This window comes from Canis lupus, chromosome 4, assembly GCF_003254725.2.
Source record: "Canis lupus dingo isolate Sandy chromosome 4, ASM325472v2, whole genome shotgun sequence".
Taxonomy (NCBI): Eukaryota; Metazoa; Chordata; class Mammalia; order Carnivora; family Canidae; genus Canis; species Canis lupus.
The window spans coordinates 1,861,569-1,868,745 of record NC_064246.1 but is presented as its reverse complement, the minus strand read 5'-3'; positions in this window follow the sequence as shown (position 1 = coordinate 1,868,745).

Genomic DNA, 7,177 nt, shown 5'->3' with positions numbered 1-7,177 from the left:
CTGGTCTTCCAAATGTCAACAGGAATGATACCATTCCAGAATAGCAGCAAGTAACTGTCAGGAAAAGAGTGGGTACTTTTGCTGTACTAGGAAATAAGACCAGAATGGAAACCAAGAGCTCCTAAGGTATAGCTTGTTATATCTTTTAGGATTTTGGAAACAGTATATATTCAATGCTTGGGCATACTGCTTTGAGTAAGCTTTATTCAAAGTGAGCTCTTCAGTAGGTTCAAGCTAGAGATAAGGAGCCCTGCTGCTAGGACCATGTGAACAGGCACATCCCATGGTGCTAGAGCTATATGGGATAGGTAAGGGTGCTGTAAGAACTCTCTAGTAAGCCCCAGTAAGAAAGCCACAGTGTAGACATAGGAATCTGGAGCAAGGCCATGTCATCTAGAGCATCAGACTGTTCATCATTCAGAAAGTAGCTCCGGGCTTTGGTGGCATGCAACAGTTTCTGATTATGGACTTGCAGATGACTATGCAATTAGAGCTTCCCATCTCACAAATGGTATGGTCAGATCTATAAATTATGGCATTGGACAGGCACAGCAACAATCCATCATGTGATGAAAATAGTACCATTGTAATTGGTTCAGTAGATTCTAATGGCACTAATGAGGACACAGACAGACAGTCCTTGCCCCTATGTCACTTACTCCATTGCACAGACATCTCTTCCCTAGTTTCCATGTAAGTCCTTTTGCAAAATTACAACAATCTGATCATGATGAAGAAGGAAGCCTGGTTCAAAGGAAGAGAAGTTCTGTAGGTTCGTGTGATCAGAAAATGACTGTTACTATAAAATAGCCCAAGTCAGAGATGCCCCTTACAGAAGGAAGTAAAGGGGAAATCCTATAGTGGGCAGAGATTTGAAATGGACACATAGTGTAAATGGAGAGATAGCTTGAAGAAAGGAAATACCCATGGGGGCAGAGGAAAATTGCTCTAGCTGATTGATCAGGGCCTGAAAAGGCAAGATTGAGGACTACAGACAAGGAAGCTTGGAGGAGAGTCATGTAGATGGATCCATGGAGTAGGCACAGTGTATGTATCTTCATACTTCACACCAACATCCACCAGAAGGCATCTTCCATAGAATAGCAACTGAACAACCTTGTAGATAGAAAGAACTGAGCAGAAGTCATCCAACCTCTGTCCTCAGCCAGCTTGATGTTTGGGTTTATTTAAATATTTGTGATCTCTGAATGGTGTAAGCTCAGGGGCAGAGGTGGAAGCTATGAATGGAATGGTAAGCAGGCTACATGAGCATAAACATTAGCAGTAGGGGAAATCCTTAAATGGCTGGAAGAACATGGAGGTGATGACTATCAATGACATTCTTGGAACCTATATCCTTTTTATTATAGGCCATATTTTAAAGGAACTGAGACCAGCTGTTAATAGAACTACTTTTGGAGAGAAGGGAGTGCACATGAATGAATGGACCTGAGCTGTATAAGACGTGGACTGGAACAGATGCTATAGGTGCTCAGTCCCTGGCTCTTCAGCACGCATCTTGAGGGTAAATGGCAAACGCCAGAGATTTAAACATGGAAATGGCCCTCAACTATAAAAAGATGGTGACTGGGTAGATAAAACCCCAGTTTTTTCAGCACTCATTTTTTTTAAGACTTTATTTATTCATGAGATACAGAGAGAGAGAGACAGAGACACCGACAGAGGGAGAAGCAGGCTCCATGCAGGGAGCCTGACATGGGACTCGATCCCGGGACCCCAGGATCACAACCTGAGCTGAAGACAGCACCAAACCGCTGAGCCACCCATGCTGCCCTTTTTCAGCACTCATTAACGATCACTCCAAGCCATTAGCACTCTGTTCTCCAGAACTCCCAGTGTTAGTGAGCTCCCATTGCTCAGAGTGGCTTGTTAAGACTTTTTCTTGTTCTTCCCTTTCCTTCTTGGGATCATTGACCAAATAAACCATGGACTCAGTCCCTCTGGTTCTCTGAGAAGACCCTGAAACCAGGTGCTTAGGTACAACTTATCCTTTATAATTTGAAGAACTATCTATTCTAAATTTTATGCAGAAAGCCTTATTTCACATCTGTGTAATTTATCTACATCCTGATTTCCCCATCTAAATCCTTGTTTTCCCCTATAACCCCTGTCAGTGACAATAGAATAAAAAAGACTCAAAATTCAAAATAACAGCATAAGAATGACCAAAATCCCTATAGTGTGTCAAACCTGCTACACGGAAAATTCAGATGATAAATGTTTATATAAAATTTCATCAATTCTTGCCCTTTTCAAGAATGACTTTTTGGTTCAAAAGCATTTGGGAGCCTATTAAGTGCCATTCTCTAAAGCTATGTTCAATTACAAGGTAACATAATTAGGTTTTGTACACATATATAGGAATGCATACTTGAATGTATATACATTCATCTGGAAGCTAAAAAAATGTCTGTTAGATTACAAAAAGTATCCATAAGAATTCATTTTTTCTAGTCCAGTCTTCCAAATTACATTTTCACCTCTTGAAAACTATCTTTGAGAGAGAACTGGATAGTATTTATATGTGAGTGGCTCTTCAATTTAATACTTTTAAATGTGCATTTTCCCTGTGTAAAATGAGTAATCTATTCTATGGAGTATAATTAAAATACTGAACATGATTGAAAAACTCCTACTTTTCATGAATTTATGCAAAACTGAGATTGCAATTAGTTTCAAGACTGTAAAGTTAAGTGCCACAGTCCATTAAAACTTATGGAATCATGTCAGTTTGACTGAAATTGACTCATCAGGGACCAGAAATGAGTTGTTGATGAATTTTACACATAACATTTGAGAAAAGTTATGAATTATTAATTTTACATCATATTTTACTAAGCAAATAGAATTACTAATAATAACGAATATAAAACACTGATCTTTTGAGCATATGTTGGATTTTGCTAATGAAATTGAACAACTTCTTTGAAAAAGCAAAAACTTTGAAATACATGTCCACCAAATAGTTCTTACATGTTCAAAGTCAAAATTATTTTCTCGTAACCATAGGTTATCTGATTTTGAAAGAAAATGTCATCATAATGGTGTGGGAAAGTGTTTATTCCCAATTGTCTTGTTTGAACTTGTAAAAAATTTCATCCAAGACTCGATATCATCATTCTACAATAGAATAGCGTAAGTTATTTTAATGTCCGTATACTCGCATTTACTTCATTCTGGAAAATAATAATATTTCCTGAGAATATTCATGGGAAAATAACACCAAGAGCTGAAACCCAAAAATTTCAGTAGTTCAAAGGAATAGAAACTTATTGCTTGTCACAGAAAGCCCAAATTTTTGTGAATAAGTAGGTGACCCTTCTCCAAATATGATTCTGGGACATAGGCTCTCTCCACTTTGGGGCTTTGCCATCCCTGGAGACTCAATGATATGTTGATGCCAATGAACATCCAGATTATCTTAAAGATGTTATTGTGGATTTTATAAAAATGCTAAACATTGACTTATAAGAAAGTATGAAGTAATAGTTTAGAAAATCCATGAAGTATAAATGGGGAAATTTTAACTATTAGTGTTTCTGTAATTTTCATTCATGTGTAAATATTTAAAGATAAATTTTCTATGCCATTTTCAACAACATGTATAATGGGGCTCAAAGCATATTTAACATTTTAAAAAAATATTTTATTTATTTATTCATGAGAGACACAGAGGAAGAGAGGCAGAGACACAAGCAGAGGGAGAAGCAGGCTCCATGCAGGGATCCAGGGGCTCCAGGATCATGCCTTGAGCCAAAGGTGGATGCCCAACTCCTAAGCCACCCAGGTGTCCCCATATTTAATATTTTATATAGTATTTCTAATGCTTTGAATTTGACTTTTTCACTTAAACTTATGATAGGAGAAATTTTTTCTTTTAATATAATTTGCATTCATGATTTTAATGCATGCTTAGAAATCCACTCTGGGGCAGCCCGGGAGGGGGGTGGGGTGGGGGGGGCTTACAGGTTTAGTGCCGCCTTCAGGACAGGGTGAATGAATAAACAAATAAAGTCTTGAAAAAAAAAAGGAATAAAAAAAAAGGAATCTGCTCTGTGGGAGTAAAATGAATTATTTAATTAATATCCATTTGGTGGTGATTTACATTTATTTTGGGTTTATTTTCTCTCTAACTTATAAGAAGAACATCATAAATAATACCCCATGTCCATCATTAATCACAAATGATTATTCTCAATAATTGTTCTATTGGTACCTCTGAGACCAAGTATATACATTTCTTTTCTAACCAACTTCCCTCCCTCTGTCTTTTCTTCCTTTTCCCTCCTTCCCTCTTTTTTTTTTCTCTCTCTCTCTTTTGCTTTTCACAGATATTTTAGTACCTTTATATCTGAGGCACAAAAGATTAGATGGTAAGAAGACATGTTTCTTCCTAGAAACTATAGATTTTGCAACCTAATTTTGGAAGCAACATAAACGTTAACATCTCAAAGATTGGTCCACATTTTAAGGTTGGTGAGAATGAAGGCACAGGAGCAATTGAAGGTTGTTTGCCTTTTGTTTCACAGTGGAATGCAAGGGTTATATGTAATTTTAAGAATAGAAATAAGTAATGTGGCTTCCCTGGTTGCTCGGTTTCACAGAGGCAAGCCTGAGACAAAGCTTCACCTCTGCTGCTGTGGGGAGGACAGCTTTGAGGGTGAAGGAGGTAACTGTTGCTCTATCTAGACACAAAATGATGGCCATCTCTACAAACTCTCTAACCATGGAGGTGTAAAGAAAGAATATTGAACGCATATATATTGAAGATAAACAATGGGATTTGCAGAAGTTTGTTACGTAAGGGAAAGGAAGAAAGCAGGGGCACCTCCCACATTTCTGGGTTGACCTACTTGGTGGGTGGTGGCTCCAACTGCACAGATAATGAGGATTGAGTTGTGAGTTCGGGAAAGAGCATCGTGAGTTCCATTTGGATATTTTAAATTAAGGTATCTAGGAGATAGTCAATTGCAGGTGCAAAGTAAGTGGCTGAATATATGAGTGTAGGCCTCAGATGAGTTGATATGATTGTGATAAAATTATGAGAATCATTACAAGTTGTAGATGTTTCACATCATTTAGAGACTGAACATAGAAGGAAAAAAAAGAGCTCAGAATTGCTCCAAGAGAAACTTCACTCTGTGAGGGAGAAAAACATGAGGGCACTAGCAAATGAAACAAGAAAGTAACCAGTAAGAAGAAAAAAATAACGGGAAAGAATGGCATTATGGAAGTCAAGAGAAAGAAGCGATTGGTGGTATCGGCATCTCTAGAAAGTTGAATAAAAGCAGAGACAAGCATTCACTGTTTTGAGAGATAAAAATATATCACCTGTGATTGTGCAATTGTCATTTTCAGTGCTTTGCTACAATGTGTGATGAAAACTATACTCATGACAGATTCCTATAATGAGAGAAAAAAAAAAAGAAACAGGCAAGGCAAGACTTCTACACACAAGAAGAAGGTGAAGGTTAGTTTTGGGACCATGAATCCAATAACCGTAGTGAGACCCAGATATTCACGTGCATACTAACATTTCCTGTGATATTACTGAGGCCATCTATCCTCAGAAGAATATGTGGCTTTGTGCTTAGATACAAAGAATAGTTTTTGGACATACCTACCAATGAAGTGGCTGAAGTTTTATTGGTTGATGAGTCAACCAAGAGCTCCCATGATTTAATATATAATAAACTATGTTAAACTAGTTATGTAAACTATGTTTCTTCTCCACCCCAATCCCCACCCTCAGATATTTGAAGATATTTGAAGAACACATTGAAGGATGTTAAGCTGAGAAAAGGGTGACTGAGCAAAAACAGCATTCTAAATATTCTAATATGGGGAGGAGGACTTTGGTTTGCAAGATAGCCATTCAGTTAATTATTCAAACTAGTGAATATCCTAATAACTTCGCTAAAATACAGAACTTTTCTGAAATATTGTAATCTATGTAATTATGTAAAATGCAAGGACATATCTGGCATTTTTGTGGAAAATTTTCTACCATTTCTCAAGATTAGTCTCTGACAAAGTAAAAAGAAAAAAATGAAGTAGGCCAACTCAACATGAAGAAGGAGCTTTGTGTAATTTGGGGGAAAATTATAAAGGACCTCTAATTTGGGCAATTTAAAAGTATGTGAAAATACCATCTACAGTATACCCATGATTAGGTCTGCAATATGTCTCAGAACTTGACTTCAGTAATCCAGATGTCATTACAACCCCAGGGCTGTTGGTTTACTGTCCTCGAGTCTGACACCATGAGTGAGTGATATATAAAATACTCATAATGACAATCAATCACACCTTGAATTCTTTCCTACAGAGAGGAGAAATTAAAATCTCTTATTTAGAAATTCTTCAATAGGTGAAACCAGATTTCTATTTTTGTTCACATTTGACATGTTCATATTTTGTTCAAATGATGTATAATATAATTTGACATATTTAAAATTCATATACCTATTAACAATCCCTTGGCCCAAGAATGGCCATTGCTTCCCACTCCACCAGAAGCTATGTGACCAGAGCTCCATGCTCAACTTGCAGGACACCCATTGTTAATAGTGTTCTCTGGTAACTGAGAGCCTAGGGGAATCATTCCTAGGGGAGTCTTTGGGCCATTTTATCCTGAAAAGCTTGGTTCTGTGGCTTTTATAACTACTACTAACCAGTTGGTGAAAGCAGGTATTCCTTCTTCTGAAAAGAAACACAAATTTTTCTAACTACATAACTATCCTTGACCATTTCAAAACAAAGCATGTTTTGGGGGTAGAACAATGTAGCTTTGAGTATCAAAGAGTACTAAGACAAATCATCACTATAGTCATCACACGTCTTTCAGATTGAGACAATCTAAAATTTCTGGAAATCAGACCTATATCAACAAGTTTATGAAAATCTTGAGTAATTTTATGATAAAATCCAGGGAAAGATAACAATCCTGGAGGCAAAGAATTCTCCACTCAAATTGCTCTCATCACTGCCACTAGAAATGTCTTTGTGGATGAATCTAATGGCACCTTTTTGCCTTTAACTTTCCTGGATTGCTTGACAGCATTTGACACTACTGTTCTCTTCAAAACTTTCTTTTCTTTCAAAAACGTATACCTTGTCCCTTGTTCTCAATTTCAATTAATTATATGGATTTCTC